This window comes from Dunckerocampus dactyliophorus, chromosome 21, assembly GCF_027744805.1.
Source record: "Dunckerocampus dactyliophorus isolate RoL2022-P2 chromosome 21, RoL_Ddac_1.1, whole genome shotgun sequence".
NCBI classification, from domain to species: Eukaryota; Metazoa; Chordata; class Actinopteri; order Syngnathiformes; family Syngnathidae; genus Dunckerocampus; species Dunckerocampus dactyliophorus.
The window spans coordinates 7,281,721-7,299,546 of NC_072839.1; positions in this window are offsets into that span (position 1 = coordinate 7,281,721).

The following is a 17,826-nucleotide window of genomic DNA, read 5'->3' on the forward strand; positions in this document are numbered from 1 at the left end:
AACACCTTCCCAGGGAGGCGTCCGGGAGGCATCGTGACCAGATACTCGAGCCACCTGATCTGAGAGAGGTTCTATTCCGAGTTTCCGAGCCACCCTAGGGAGAAAACTCATTTTGACCGCTTGTACCCGTGATCTTGTCCTTTCGGTCACTACCCAAAGTCATGATCATAGATGAGGGTAGGAACGTAGATCGGCCGGTAAATTGAGAGCTTTGCCTTTTGGCTCAGCTCCCTCTTCACCACAACGGATCGATGCAGAGTCTGCATCCTTCCTTATATCCAGTCTGACAATTAGCGGGCAGAGACTTGGTTAAAAAATAAATCAATATATTCATTCAATCAAGTGTTTTGCATGGTAGCATGCAAATATAATTAATATATTATTTAAGCTCTTTAGTTGAGGAAATATTTATGTGGAAACAGGTTACAGGTTAGTGATGACTTGTAGCTGGAGGCCAACGGAATAACGGCAAACCTCAGATTCCAACAGTATCGTTACAGTCAAGTACGAGCCTTGCCCTAAAAGTATATGTTGTGTCTTTGTAATAAAGGAAATACAGTACATGCTGAAGGTGAAAACAAAGTTGACTCAAGATTGAAATGGAAATTAAATATCTTTCTGCGTGTGCATCTCCTGTGATTGTTTCATTTCTGTGTTCAAGGTACTCATTCCATCGTGCAACATCCCAAGTGCTTCATTTCGTTCTCATTAGGGATCATCAGAGTGAAACAGATTCACAGAGCTCACTAACACACACACACACACACGCACACACAGTGAATGCGTCAACATCCTCATAACTCACTTGTTATGCTCCTCATATGTACACGGTCATGATTGTTGACCCATTGAAGCATTAACGTGAGGCTGCGGTCTTGCAAAGTACTCATTGACATCACAGCATTTTTAATCCATTCACAATAATTCGCTAATAAAGAACATTTTATTATGTTAAGTTGCAAAAAGGCCTTATGGAGCAGAGGGTGGTATTTAGTAGCCCAAAGAGCTGGATAGGTTTTATACCGGAAGCCAGTTTCTGTAGAAATTGCGGGTGAATGCTGAACTGAACTGATATGTGAAATTATGGAGACTTGGAAAATGTGGAAGTGGTTTGAATGGGTTAAGAAATGTGTAAATGTCATTCATTTCAATGGGAAATTTTGGACCGGAAAACATGTAATTCCGGGAAAACTAGAAATATTTGCAAAATATTTGCAAAATAGACAGCCTGGATGTTTTGAATAAACTGGATGTTTTATCAAGATACTTTTTGCTATGAAAAAAGTGGTATTTCTAGAAAAGTGGGAATTGGAGATGTGGAAAATTGTTAGTCCGTCCTGAATGAGCTGAATGTTTTCATGTCGTAGGAATGCGTAACTTGTTGAAATTGTCCATTCAAATGTGGGTTTGTGTCACGATCTGTGGAGATGTCGAGTCCTTGACACCCAGTAAGACAGAGACAGCGGTGGAAAATAAAAGTCCTTTAATAAAGCAGGTGCAGTACTTGTGCAGGGAAAAGCAACAAAAGGCGACAGAGGTGGAAAAAGGCTCTGTGAAAAATCACACACACAGTCCTAGGCAGTAGAAACAGGTCAGAGGAACGTTCATGTGACAGCACGGGCAACGAGAGAAGAGTCAATGAACCAACGCCGTACCTGCGACGACGCTGGGATTTTAACCTCCACTAATTGCGATGGCGAACAGCTGTGCACCATACCACCGGGGGAAAGAAGCTGCAGCTTCCCCCCAGCAGGAAGTGCAGCGCTCCAAAATAAGAGCGCAGGACAGGAAGTGATCACTCCAGTCCTGCGGAACATGACAGTTTGGAGTGGTAGGAGCACGCCATGTGTTAAAAATTCATGGGCATATCAATTACTCACGGATTTTTGATTTTTGGTAATGGTAATGATATGTGATGGAATTCATCACATAGTTCAAGTCACAGTTCGAAATGTCCAAAAGGAGTAAAGAACGCTTCATGCATAAAGCACCAAGCTTGGTAGACGTTGAATGTAACTAACATTGTCACGGTTTACCTCATCAAACAAAGCACTTTGCGAAGCTTATTTGACACAAAACCCGGACCATCTGATTGTGGAGATCTTCCTCTTTGTCCTTGACACACGGGAAACAACCTCAGTGCAATATTAGTATGTATTAGGAGCAACAAACTACTCCAGTGCTCCTCTGCTCTGGCCAACAAATTGTAAATTCACTCTGTCCACCGCAGTTTCTTTTCTCTCTCATTTTTGCTCTCTTGTAAGGGATTTTTCTATCAATACTGTCCAGACAGTTGATCAATGCCCTCTGCCCGGGTGTGTAATGGGCTTGAGCACTGGCTCTACACACACACATGCACACACACACACACACACACACACACGCTACAATCATTCTCCCTCTCTTTCTGTTTCAGATATCAAACACACAGGAAACTAGAGGCACTATGCCAAGGCGGAAATATATCTCACCTGCAAAATCATAATGGCATTTTTTTGTACAGCTCGTGCAGCTCGAATCCAAAACAAATTCAAGAAAAGGAATGACCATTAAACTTAAGAAACATCAAACTACAATCTAATCGAATTAAATGTGAGGATCACAATCTATAGAACAGAATGTTGAGTTTGCATCGCCAGCAAAAACCTAATGGTTTATCGTTGGTGTTCGTTACGCTCAGCAAATTTCAAATGGATTTGGTGAAGACATTGTTTTATATATTGCGTCATCCTAAAAAAATACATTTTCTATCATTCAAGATTGTCAGTTCAACCAACTGTACATTGTAATGTTCTTCGGATGTGTCAGCGCTTGAGTTTGTCACGGCGTGGCATAGCGACGACCTCAGGATGCAGAGACGGGACCCAAGTGCATGTCAAAATATTTATTTTGAAAGAAGCTTGTGGAAGGTACGCGTAACAGAAATTCAAAGCAGGCAACCAACATACAGCAAGCGAAAACCATTCAAACACAATGCAAGACGCCACCAGCTGAACCAAATAAAGAGACACTAAATTACAGGCAGGTGCACGAAATCAAGAAAGTAAAGGCGGCTGGAAAGAGAACCAAACAAAACAGGAAGTAAATACAAAATAATGGTACGAATACCGAAACTGAGGTATAAACAGTGAACTAAGGGCTCAGATGAAAGGACAGAATTTCCAGCCGCAGCCAAGGTGTTGAGGGTGTCCAGTTTTAGGATCTTAGGATTTCGCCTTTGTGATTTGCGGATTATGTGGTCCTGATGGCCTCGACAAGCTCCGCCATTCTGGAGGGCGTTAGGGGTTAGGGAGTTTCAGCATCGCCGAATCTAAAGCCATGGTTCTCAGCTGGAAAAGGGTTGAGAGTGAGGTCTTGAAGAAGTACAAGTGCCTAAAGGTTTTGTTCATGAGTGACGAAACGCTGAAGCGTAAGACCGTCCGGCGGATCGGCACGACATGGGTTTACGTCCCAAACTTTGGGCAGTGACCGAAAAGGCTGGATCACGGACACACACTTGGTGAGGACCACAGTCATCCGTGGGGAGCTCACAGTAGGGCCACTGCTCCTTTAAATCGAGAGAAGCCAGGTGGTTTGGGTATCTAGATCGGACGCCTCATGGACCTAGCACATTCTGGAGGGATTATGTGTCACAGCTGGTCTGCCATCGCCTCTGTGTCACTCTGGTGGAAATAGGGAAGGTGGCCAGAAATTGGGAGGTCTGGGTTTCCCAACTGTGACTGCTGCCCCTGCGACCTGTGACGATAAGCAAATGAAAAAAAAAAATGGATGGATGCTTAGGATGTTCAGGAACAACCCAGGAACCACCATGGCTAAATCTTGCCACAAGATGGAAACTGCTGGTACATCCTATCACAGTCCACTGTGAAACCAAACACCTTCCATCTCGAGAGAGATCCTCTTAGCAGGCTGTTAAGGCAGAAGGTTTGATGTGTCAAGCTTATTTTCAGTGGTTGGAAGTAAAGCCCTAAATCATTCGCCGTCAATTGTTGGATGCAGAAAAGTTGCCTTGTATTTTATTAATGTGACTGAGGAAATTTTAAAGACGGACTTATCTTAACTATAAATGCACCCGGATGTCTTGGGATGCATAAAGCAAGAGAACACTAAGCTTCTTCTACCGACCTACTTTATTCTACTGTTGTAGAATATTTGTGGACTGAGCGTCAAAGCCAAGTCATTGCCAGGAATCGATTTTAATCAAATCAAAATAAATTCAAACTTGTCTACCAAAACTGCAACTACACTGGACCGGACCACCGCCAACAGCGTCGTCTGCGTAGTGGTCGCCTGTGCCTCCAGTACGTTTTGGCTCAGTCTACATGACCCCCCATGTCTGTCTCTCCATATTAGTTTGTGGATCGTCTGCACTTTACATGATTTATGTACAATCGATGGGTGCACCAGATTTTGCATTCAACAAATTTTCATCTGTAGTCCTTAAAAGATATTTCATAGTCACCCCTTGGACACCCCTTTACTATGCACAGTACAGCACAGTACATAACATATCAAAGTAGCAGTCTAGTTAATGCTGGCAACACTGATTGCTCAGTAACCATTCTTTTGCAAGAAAACTAAATGTATTGTAATTTGTTGTGTTTTTCAGGTGCATGGAAGTTTATTCCACTCATTTGGCAGCCCGGTTGACATCTGCCATGTACGACTATCCACAATAATACAATTGGTGCAACTATTAGTATGACTGGTTTCTGTTGGTGTGACTGACACTGGAAGTCTGGCCAACGTCCTTCGGGCGAGCTTTACGAGTGGTCCAACGACCACTCGTAAAGCATATACAGTATTTTTTAAACAGCAAATCTGTGCTGACCACAGCACAGGAGCGGCCATCTTGTCTGAGGCTTCAGCGTCCCTATGGCAGCAGGCTAATGGCGCTCACCTCCCTGTGACCTCCAGAGCCCCATAAGCAGTTCCTGTTTCAGTCTGCGGTAGCTTAAGGCACAGGTATTAATACCTAAAGCCCTGCAGTCAGTTCTAGTTCCAGCTCCACGGCAGCTCAAAGTCAAGTTCCTGTAGGTAATTGACTGTGTGACCTCCTTGTGGCCTTCTCATGGTTTACATTTATTTACCTGTGGGAAGTTTGTGTAGCTCTCCTGAACATATGCTATGCTGCATTCTTGATGTGCATAACATCTTGGGCAGTAGAAGGGAAATAAACCAGAAGACCAAAATACAATACTAACATATGGGCCTTGACAAAATACATTCATTTTTTCCAAGAAATTGATACATTTTTTCAGTTGCCTCGAGACATAATCACAACAAATGTACACTATGATATAAGCATTCAAGGTCAGCAATGGTATACATCGGAAACTGTATGCAGAACAGGCATCTCAGGCCTATCTAATCTGAAAACCACTTCCATTACATGGAACCTGGCTTTTAGTGTTGATGGCACATGGTCATCAAGATAACAATGATCAATTTAGTACCCTAACTCAATGCAGCTGGAGATGGCTTATTGATGTCCTCACATCCTGCAGAGAAGGGATGATGCAGACTGCTGGACTTGCAGGTTGAGGCTCGAGGTGTCTGGAATGCTAAGCGGTGCAGTTAACCTTTTCCTTGCTGAGTACGGTATTCAAATTAATACAATTCAAAAAAATTTATCCAGAGGCGTAGATTCATTCTTGAATAGGCAAGATGACTTTCCAGTGAACCTGACAAAGAGCATCACTATAATTGTTGCATGGAATATGTAATGTAATTTAGAGCACGGTTTCTTCATCTTTGTCCTACGCTGTCTTAAGTTGAGTCACTGGCTGTGTTGAATCATCTCTTCACCCTTCTTCTTCCGCACATACAGTATGCATTCATCCGAATTCATTTTCTAGTCTTGTTTGACATCACTGTGCATCTCTATTATGGCAACTGGTTAGGTCACATTCAAGGACTAAGGTCGCCTGCAATTTTGCAAGTCATAATTATCATAATCACTTTAGTAATTAGTCAACAAGAGATACATCTGGCACGCGTTGTGCATGTGCAATGAAGTCTGCAGGAAAGAGGGCTTCTGCTTAGTCCAGGAATATGTTGCTGTTGGTCATTAGTTTGCCATTCAAACACACTACAAACACCACTTTTTGAAAACAAAGATTGAACCCTTTATGAACTCTGCCTTGCAACAAACAGCTGGATAAAATTGGGCAGGAAAATATTAATAAGATCAGTGTTAGATATTAAACAGCTAACAGCTGTGCTCTTACTGAGGAGTTGGAAACAATGGCCCTATGAAATCTGTTTTATTTTTCCCAAATTCTGTTTCTATATTTTTTTATTTATTTTTTTTTTTTTAGCTTTTACGCTTATTTTACCTCCATAGAGTGTGTGCTTTTTGGGTTAGTGAACAAAATGTCTGTTAATTAAATGCAAAAGTCTTTACATTTATTGATGCAATACGTCATTGGAAAATTTTGCCCAGAATATCAGAACGGATGTAACTTCGCTAATGTTTCTAATGGGATGTCAGCCTCTGCACACATTGCTACAAGAAATGCCTTGTAACGCCTGTGCTTGTGGTTAAGGAAGATGTACTCACCAATGCAACTGCAATCGCTTAATTCATGTAAGCTATTTCTTATGGACACCTTTATTTTGTTTGCACGATGAGACAGGATCTTTTGCACATTGCTGTTATTTTGACGGCCGGAAGTGTTAAGTGAGACGAGTTTGGTGCCTCTTGCAGCCGTGGCTCTTGTCCTTATTTCACTTATGGAACAGAAAAGTCAAGTAACAGAACCAAAAAAAAAAGAAATTCGCCATCCTTGAGCTGGAGGATCTGACTGTCTGTCCGTCAAGACACGGGACAATTCAGTTGTTACTGGTGCCGAGTGCAGTCCAATAACCATCATACAGCAACTGTGAGAGAAAGGTCTTTAAAGGCTTTGTCCGCTTCAATGACAAAAAATCGGCTGTTTGGAATTTGCACGAGACCACCAAACATGAGACACTGAAAGGTGGACTGAAGTTTGATTCTCTGTTGAAAAAAAATGTAACCTTGATCCTGATTGTGTCCGATATTACTGGCATGACAAGGAGATCCCACCTGAGATGTTTTGTGCAGGGGCGTCAAATGGCGACTGGCTCTGTGGGGATGTTACGGGGGCATCCCTCATGACTGAAGGCCCTTGTCTGTGTGGTAATGCTTTTTTGCAAAAGGACAATGCTGCAGTTCACAAAGCCCACTTGACAAAAGACTTCCTCTTTTTGCACCGTACTGAATTGCACGACTTCACCGAGAGCAATGTGGCTGAAAGAACCAGGAAGAAAGGCTAAAGAGAAGAAATAGCCATTTCTTTCATGAGGTTCACCAGTCAGTTTTCCCAATGGGAGATACGTAACTAACTTCCACTGTTAAAATTATACCTGGCACAGCTAGCTGGAGATTACAGTTGTCTGTGCATCTTATAAAATGGTTCTTTGTAGACATAAAATATAGTTTTCCTTGTATTTAATCTGCTAAGTTGTTTCTTTTGAATGAACGCATCACTGGTGTGTAATGAACTTGGAACTCACAGAAACATCCGCCCTGTCCTCTATTCTGAGAGTGAACAGATATTTCATATCTTGATATCTCACATGAAATGAATCACAGGGTCCAGTACACTTTGGCACAATTACATTGACTTTGTGCAGGCTGTCAGGCTGAAAGTCACGTCATATTGTAGCTGTAGGAGACTGTGACAGGCAATAATTGCATAATCAAAGTTAAACCCTTGTTTCCAGTAAATGTACCGGTACATAGTTAATGCACACCAAGCCATAAAGACACGCTGACCGTCAGTGACGTGTGGTGAGGTTCATGGCTGGTGAGGCACTGACTCCCTAGGGTTTTTTTAAACGTTAATTGCTCATGAAGAGGAAAACACAAAAAAATGTTAAAAAATAGTTGTTATAACGTCGCGCTTTGAATTTTGCTGATTCACTATCGCTTAAAAAAAATTAAAAAATAATAAATCATGCATTTTCATGGTTGAATACAGCTTGAAAATATACATTCATTAATTTTCAATGCCGCTTGGCCTCACTGGAGTTTCGGGGCCAGCTGATTGTGTGCGAGAGGCGGGGTACACCCTGAACTGGTCGCCAGCCAATCGCAGGGCACATATAGACAAACAACCAATGACACACACATTCATACCTATGGACAATTTAGAGTCTCCAATTAACCTTTGTGGAGCCCAAAGCCATGCCTTTAGTCCAAACAGTTGAAAGAACAGCTTTACATTTACCGTAATACAAACAAAAAATGGAGTTAGAAGGGACCATACATCATAGACTGGATATGCCTATGATGAAAAAAGTGCATACATACTGTATGTGGTGAAAGGTGTTACATGAATGTAACATCTCTGTAGTTATTATATTAAAACGTGAAGTGAAAGGCTTTGAGTCATTAAGTAATAAATCATGAAGTGCATTTTTTGTGCCAAATCTGTTGAAAGCATGACTCTAATGGCCAGCATGGCTGACTCGCTTGTGCTGCTGACAGTCCTCCATCTGTTTATCTAACCCCGTGATAGATGGGCTGTGGAAATGTCCTCTCCCTTGTGAAGCTGCAATCAGTCGGCCCATCACTACTGATAACACAACATGCCAAAAACACAACCTCAACATGTGGCAAGGCCTCACAACAAACTGGGTTAATGATGCAGGAGGACTGGGGGTCAACCTCTGGACTCGCAGACGTCCTGTGGTGTGTTTTTCTATCTATCTGAAGAAATTGGTTTTCTAATCCATTAGTCTTACAGTAGCAAACATTACAGCAAATCAAACTGAGTTTACAAGTTATACAGTAAAGGCACCATCTACTGTAATCTGATCTATTTTTCTAGACTATCTGGGATGATATATACACGTTATCTGTTGTGAGTGTTGTTTCGTACCAGTTTAAACAACTACTAAAATCTTGAAACAAATTTAGATGGCCCAAAATTTGCGAGCGCACCAGGAAGAAAAAAAAAACATCTAAGTCTCTTAATAAAACCTTTTTGAAAGCATCTCTCAAAGGATTATTTTAGGGGGGAAAAAATCAGAATATTTGTTGAAGCAATGAGGTTAATGTCTTCATTAGAACTCGAGAGACTTGTAGAATCTATGTCAAGGAGACCTAATGCTGTTCTATATTTTTGACCTGAGTGCTGCATGAACAAACACATCTTGATCTGCCTTTATCTACAAAATGTAGAAAACAGAATCAGAGACATGAAAAAATAAATACAAAACCCTGATCTTGGGGTTAGGGTTTATGTTAAGGTTAGCGTTACGTTTAAGGTTAAGGTTATGGTTTATATTAGGGTTAAGGTAAAGTGGCAGGGAGTAAATTATTAGGGATAAGGGGAAACCAAGTTAGAGCATCAATGGCTTTAAGGGTTGGCACAGATAGTGTTATCTAGGGATGAGCGAGTACGCCACTATCTGTATCTGTTCACCCATCTAAACTATTTGTATTTTGTATCGGTACTCTGAGTGGGCGGGGCATAAACTGTAAATGAGTGTGGTTTAGCCAGAAAGGGTGGGGCTTAAATCAGTACAGTTTAAAACTGAAATTGACATGGATTGATCAAAAGTTGCTATATTTATTGCTTATACCGTAATTCAGCTATATGTGTACTGTGTATGTGTGTAAGTGATCTGTAAGACTTTATTATTTTTTAATGATCTGTGTGAAGTTGGTGATTCATGCACACATCCAGTGATGGCAAACAGGGAAATAAGCCTTGTCAAATGCACCGCATACATAACAAAATAATCTACCACCCAACTTTAAATATCATAGAAACCGAGATAGAGCAAAATCGATAACATGAACTGGAGTTGTGCCAAGAAAGCAGAGTTACTGTCCGTATCGTGTTTGTGTGTGAAAGAGTTCTCTGGCTGTTGCAAGTCTGTCTAAGGATGGGCGGTCGCTGTGCGTGATGGCCATCATCACAGAGCGTGAAGAATGAATACATAAGTAGTTACCCAATGAGGATTTTCCTTCATCACTATTACGGATAATGACGAGCTGTACTCGTTTCATGCTCGTACTCGGCAAAAATGCATTATCTGTAACGGATACTCATCTAAAACGAGCATCCAGCTCATCCATGGTGCTATCCCTGAAATCAGTGGTCACCAACCTTTTATACACAATTCAATACACAGTTCAGATATTCATCCAGCTGGCTGATTTGACATATGATGTCTGATGTATTGTGTGGTATCTTAGGCAAGATACCACAAACACAGACAGACAAACATATTTTTAAAACATTTTCAGAGTAGCTGCCTGGATGGCTCAAATTTGCCATTGGTCCTAAGAATGACCCTTCGCTACCCTTGCCTGGGGTAAAAAAAAACAAAACAGGAAGACTGCCCTGAACAGTGCCTGCACTAAATATAAACATGTAATTAGGGATTTTACAAAAGCGATTGACCAGGCAAGTCCCAAAGATTGACTGCTCGGTTGCGATTGACAGGTTGGCGACCCGTGCCTTTCTTGCTTTTGAGTTCTTCCTCTATTCTTAGTTAGAAGAGCCCATATATTAATTAAAAGATGGAGATTGGAGAGACATCATTCTGGGGTTGCTAACATGACAGTCATCACTGTCGTGATATTCACCCCCACAATTCTTGTCATTTTTCTCTATATATCACTGCTATTTACCCTGTGCTTTATCCATTTTTCTCCACTTTGACTGTATTAGTTATTGAATGTTCTCCCTCTCCTTTTCAGTCCATATGGGAAATAGATTCCCAGTTTTCTAACCATCTTAATTTTTCCTTCTGCCTGTGCCCCCCCCTTGCTTGAGAAGGAGATTTTTGCGGGTTTCTCCTACATATTGGGTACCACATTTTCAGCAGATTATCAAATATACACAATTTGTTGTCAGGTTGATATGTGGCATTTTGTGTAGTTGAGTTTCCTGACGGGAAATGATGGGCATCCATGCAGTCCAATAGGCCCTCTCAAGGGACGATGTTTTAATTTCTGGGGAATTGTTTTGAGATTTAAAAATTCTTCTTTATCTGTATTTAGGTGGGTGGACAAGACAGTCAAAGTGGTGATGAGGTGATCGACCTAAGAACAAGGGAAAAGGAGCCGCATAGACCCCTGTTTATTGATGAGACTGAGGTGGAGAGGGTGAAAACCTTCAAGTTCCTTGGCACACACATCAGCGAGGACCTCACCTGGTCTCACAACACCCAACAAATCATCAAGAAGTCCCAAAGGAGACTGTACTTCCAGAGAAGACTGAGGAAATTTGGCATGTCCACCAAAATCCTGAGTTGCTTCTACAGATGCACCATCGAAAGTGTCCTTACCGCCTCCATCACTGTTTGGTACGGTAACTGTACAACACATGATAGGAAGGCACTCCAGCGGGTGATCAAGACCTCACAGAACATTGTTGGGGCAGCCCTCCCCTCACTGCAAGACATTTATAAAACTAGAGTCCTACGAAGAACACACAACCTCATCAAGGACAGCACACATCCACAACACTCATTATTCACACTCCTACCGTCAGGCAGACGTTACAGGAGTTTGAAGTCCAGGACCACAAGGCTGGCGAACAGCTTTTACCCACAGGCCATCAGGCTTCTTAACGAAGCACTCACACACGCCGCACGCAACACACGCACGCACTCATAGCACTTCTATTTATTTACTTATTTATTTATTCATTTATTTGTATTATTTATCTGTGTTTTCTTTCTTTTCTTGGGAGAATGAACAGAATAAGAATTTCATTGCATAGTATAACTGCCTGTTTTACCATGCACATGACAATAAAACTCTTGAATCTTGAATCTTGAGAGGAGTTGGTTGGGAATTGTCAGAGGGTGTGCTTTGAGGTTGGGTTAGGGCCTGTTTAAAAATGATTTAGAATAGCCTATTTGGGTAAGGGTGCCAGATAGGGCTTGGATGGCCAAATTTCTTTTAATAACACAGGAGTTGTAACCTGAGATCCCACAAAATACATGGTTAGGGAGGAAACTGGAACTGTGAAGAAGGGGCATGTGTGTTGGTGGGTTTGAAATGGGTGTCCATAGTACTCTTGGTCTGGAAATCAAGTCCCTTAAACACTGTAGTAGTGTCCAAGTCAATTTTTCTTTCCCTCAATGTTGGCTCTAGACATAGAGCGTTGGTGATCAGTAAGGGTTGCTACAAAGTAATCAAAATCTGTCTTTGAATGCATCCACAAGCCAAATTTTTACCCATTGCTGTCCTCTTTGTCTGCAGGAAGACTTTGCCATCTGAAACTTTTTCAGAATAAGCTCCGGGCTTTCCATGATATATGGTAGTGGTCTGAATGATCCTTGGACGGATGTTTCTCAAGGAACTTTCGGGGTTGTGGCTAAGCCTCATGGGGTCTCGATGTTGGCATACAGACTTGAAACCTTCATTGTAAACAGGAAACATGGTTCTTGGAAAGTGGTATATGTTAATTGTTCAATAAAGGTCTGTGTGTCCTGAATGTAACTGGAGTGACCGGTTGAGATGGGGGCCGGGATGTGGCTAAAAAAATGCAACGACCCCATAGCTCTGACAGCTGAATTCTGAAACTACCGGGCGGACCTTTGGGATGTCTACTTCTCTTCACTTCACTTCTCTCCACTTTGTCCACTTCTCAGGGACATTATGTATGTTGGGAAGAAGGTAGCAATAGATTTGTTTTATTGACAAGCCCTCTGATTCCATCCTTGTCAGAAAGGACCATCCATCCATCCATCCATCTTCTTCCTCTTATCTGTGGTCAGGTCGCAGGGGCAGCAGCCTAATCAGGGAAGCCCAGACTTGCCTCTCCCCAGCTACTTTGTGTAATTCCTCCCGGCGGATCCCGAGGTGTTCCCAGGCCATTTTAGAGACATAGTCTCTCCAACATGTCCTGAGTCTTCCCTGAGGCCTCCTACCGGTCGGACGTGCCCTGAATACCTCCCCGGGGAGGCGTCCGGGAGGTATCCTGACCAGATGCTGTAGCCACCTCATCTGGCTCCTCTCAATGCGGAGAAGCAGTGGTTCTACTCCGAGCTTCTCCCGGATGACAGTGCTTCTCACCTTATTTCTAAGGGAAAGCCCAGCCACCCTACGGAGACAAATCATTTTGGCCGCTTGTACCCATGATCTTGTTCTTTCGGTCACTACGCCAGGAAGGACCGTTCATACATAATGTACCCTGTCCATTATCACAGCAACGCTGCCCTTATCTGCCACCTTTATGATAACAGATGTGTTTTGCTGCAGGCCACATAGTGCATCCAGTTCTCCTGTAGTAATATGGGGGGTGCGACTTGTCCTTGAGAAGTTATTGAGGTCTCCCCGGATGATTTGCAGAAGAACTGGAGGCAGTTGATGGGGGCCTGGTTCCAAATTGGAAGGAAAAACATCTCGCCCTCAAGAGTTTTGGCAGGGGGGGAAAATTTAATTCCAAGTGTCAGTGGTGTATGATACTTTTGGATGTCCCGTTGTAGAGTTTCGTTGGGTCCAGGGCTTTTTGTAGAAGGCAGAGGTGGAAAAACTTTACTCAAGTAAAAATTAATTTGATGAAATAAAAAACAACAGCCTAGCACAGGCAGGCCATTGCTGAGATGTTTCCCCTGTCAACAAAATATCAGAAAATAATCATAATACACCCCGCCTCAAAACAGCCCAACTATTACATTAACATTCACTCAAGTGTTCATTATATGATTGTGTTTGAAATCATATCCCTAGTTATATTCAAACTGATTGTTATTTTTCATTTCCCAATAAAATTTTCATTGAGCAGTTAATTATATACGACACAGAGCTAAGCCATGGAATTGAATTTGACTGGTCATACATACATAAACACAATGCAAATGCTGTTTAGCATTATTTTATTGCCATGATATAGTGAAATAGGGCAGGTACACCCCCCTTATTGATTTCACTCTGACATGTAATTAGATGTGGGGATGCTACCTTTTGCTCATGGTAGCAAAAGATGTTGACATGATCAGTAATTATCAGCAGGTTGCTAGTGCGAACATTGGCAGTGCCATGCACCTCATTAGTGCAAACTCTCTTGCTAAATTATGAAAACTTTACCAATGAAACCACACAATACTTATTTATCTTGACAGGTTGCATGTGGAGTTTTTATATGCTGCTTATTTGGTCTCTCTGGTCATACTCAAAGTCAAACTAAAACCGGTCTCTTAAATTGGTTGGCAATTACCTCCAGTTCAGCTTCTGCACAATTCGACGAGTTTCGTATTTAGGTGGGTTATCCCTGCTGCTGTCTGACACGTCTGTCTTCATCTTTAATGCACCAGCCAGGTTCTCCTATCCATCATTCACAGAAGGTGATGTGTTTTCACTTAATTATTTCCCCTCATTTTTTTTTGTATTTTGATTTTTACTCAGTCACGGATGTGATTTAAAGTGTACCTAAGTACAATACGTCAAACAAAACAGACTGAAGTAAAAAGTAAAATTACAAATTTTGAAAACTACGAGTACATAAAACAACTACTCAGTTATGGTAAAGTTAGTAAATGTAATTTGTTACGTTCCACCTCAGGTAGAAGGGATAAAGGACAAGGCTTTCTACAACAGGTGGGTCTGTGATGGGGTTAAGGTCAGGTACCAGGAGAGGTTAATCACCTCCTCGTGTCTTGGTTGTGCGTTAAGTACTTTGGCCCCGCTCAGACTGGGAAAAAATAAGGCTACCAATGGTCCCATATGTTTTTGGCTGTCTGGGGTGTCCAGTGATCCCATCAGGACCAGTGGTGAAGCAATGGGGAGGGAGTATCGGGAAGTATTTCCTGGTTTCGCAGATGAAGCAATTAAGAAGTTTGATGTTTGCCCTGAAGTAGTCTGGTAATTGATGTATATTATCAGGAGGAATACCGATACCTGAGGGAACATGAAGGATACTGTTAACAGTTAACAGTTCCTATAGTTGCCGTTGAAAATAGATGAAATTTCCCTGGTTCCTGTCGTTCAGTCCAAAGTTAAAGATAACCCTGACCACGTTTAGGGACTCTGAGACTTTGATCAAAATGTGGGCAGCGTGCCTAAGGCGGGCACCAGGATAACTGTCCAGCTGTAAAGGGTAGGAGCCTGGAGTATTGCAATCCCCCGTAATGATTATGGGCCGTTGTGGTATCAAGGACCAATTGCTCAGAGTTCGCCCATGATGTTAATGGTGCTAGAAAATTAAGAGTTGTTCCTGATTGGGACGGAGGGTTTGGGGCTCTTTTCAGGTCTGCTGGCCTCAACAGAAAAGTGCAGTGCTGTTTAGACTGTCCAATTGATGCTCCTGGTAGGAGATAAGCCTTACTTGTCTTTCTTCCTCTTCAGTCCCCTGGGTTGGGGATTTGAATCGATCAAGCAGGAAGGAAAGGTCCCAGAGGTTCTCCAGCTCTGGGCGCCCTAAAGGGGTTTTGTTTCCAATACACCTAAAATCGCCGCCTCTGCCCTCGTGATAGCCGGGTCGATATTGGAATCCCCCATCATAATTATGAGTTGTTGTGGTTTCAAGGACCAGTTGCTCAATAGAACAGTGACGTCTGCATTAAGAGTTGTTCCTGGTTGGGAGGGAGGGTTTGGGGTTCCTTTCGGATCGTCTGGCCACGGCAGAAAAGTGCGGTGCTGTTTTGACTGTCCCATTGATGCTCCTGTTGGAAGGTAAGCCTTCCGTGTCTTTTTTCCTCTTCGATCCCCTGGATTGGGGTTATTCAAGCAGGAAGAAAAGGTCCCAGAGGTTGTCCAGCTCTGGGCACCTATTGGGTGTTTTGTTTCCAAAGCGCTTAAAATCGCACCCTCGGCCCTCATGATAGTTGGAAATCCCTTTTGACCCATTTTGTTGGCCACTTCCAAGGCCTGCCACATGTCTTCTGATGCTGCCAGGTTGTTAATTTTAGACAATAGGTCCTTCTTAAGGCCTTATAATGGTCATGTATGTTTTCCATGATGGTTCACTGCAAAAATCCTGGAGTTAGTGCTGATTTATACGGCTAGTGTTAAAAATTATTGTTAGGGTTATTAGGGTCAGAGTCAGAGCTAAGATAGGGTCAGATTTTCCCAACACTGATGATAAAATACTGTGCAGTTATGAACACACTCTGATTGGCTTGAGTTTATTGGTTAAATGACTGACTTTTGGCTTTCCGAGCACAAGGAATAGCAGATGTGTAAAGTGCAAGTGTAAGTAAATTGTGTGGAGGTCAAGAGCCACATGCTGGTCATGTTGTACAGGAAGGAATAACAAAGAGGGGCACAGAGGGTGATGAATGATGATCGTGGACATAAACAACTGAAAACAACACCTCATTATTTTTGTCTTCCTTCTGGAGTCAGTGATCAGAGTGGCCCTCTATTTTTAAGAAAAAAAGGGCTCTGGTCTCATTAAAAATCAGTTATATTGACATTATTCAAAGAATAAAAATAATCAGACATGAACTCTTGACAAAAGAAAGCTCGCCAGTCTGGATTTTCAGCTGCATGCGTTGAGACAGCCCTTGGACCACTTTGCTTTTTGTTCCAGCACTGTGAGGCCTAATGACTAAAAGCTGCTTTTCTCTAATTGTACTTCAACCTGGGTGCACAGTGGAATAAGCGCAGGTCTGGTCTCTGACGGACGTGTCCTGTTTTCAGCTGCCAACTGTGTTCCCGCTGCAGAGGCCGCCCCCAGCTGCAGGGGAGCGGACTGGTGAGTGGGCCAGCAGCCAGGGTGTTGATGAAGCTACGGCTGGGACACATAACACGAATGAAGATGGTGGATTGGCATATAAAATTGTGAAATCAATATGTCTTAATGACTGTAACTGTCAGTGATAAGTGTTACGTTCTAGATTGTGACATTTTTTGCTGTGGTATACCCACCACTGTTGTTGGCTGGTAGACAATCAAATACAAATTGCTAAATGCTAATGTTAAAAAAGGTTTAATTCAAATGCACATGCTGCTGCTAGATAGATAAACAATTGCACAAAAAGCAGTAGGCATAATCAATTTTTTTGGTCATTCATTGGACAACTCCAATGGCTGGGTTTTGGGGTAGTAACTGGGAATTGAACATGTGCTGACTGCACAAAAAGGTAGCACCACCAGGGCCATTGACAATATCAATAATTCTGATAAATCACTTGTAGCTGCAGGCACACCAAAAGAAACCAAATGAAAACAAATGTCCGATCCATAGCCAAGTAACAAGAGTTAGCGGAAACTCTCAGAAGTTTTTTACACAAAGTTTTGAGGATGTTGAGGCCAGTTTGACCAAAAGGCAAGAATGTATTAAAAAAATGTGCTTTTTAAATGTTCTTACAGATATGGTCCAAGAGCTGCCATAGCCGCATGGGGCGGCCACCTTGCCACATTTGGAAGGAGCACCACCTTGTATCGCCATAGAAAGTGTGGAGAACTGTCACATTTAACACCAAAAACACCAACACCTGACCCGACCCAATCGAGGTATGTTTACCCTGTCTGCTGTGGCGCAATAGCCAATTAACTTCTGAGCGTAAAATAAAGAAACAGCCCCTCTTCTTAACATTTAGCATCGGCCGATTAATTGAATTTTGCAGCTTCACTCTCATGGTTTTTAAAAATTTTGTGGTTTCTTGGTTGACTAATCCCTATGATTAGCAAAAAAAAAAAAAAAAAAAAAAAAACATATTTAATGTAATTTTACATATTATTAGCCTATATTAACAATTTAAGCATAAAAATAGCTATATAAACAAAAATCCAAATATAAGGCATTAGAAAATGCATTCAAAGATGTTATACATTTGTCCCTAGTTTATCGCGGTTAATTGGTTCCATAAGTGAATTTACACAAAGTA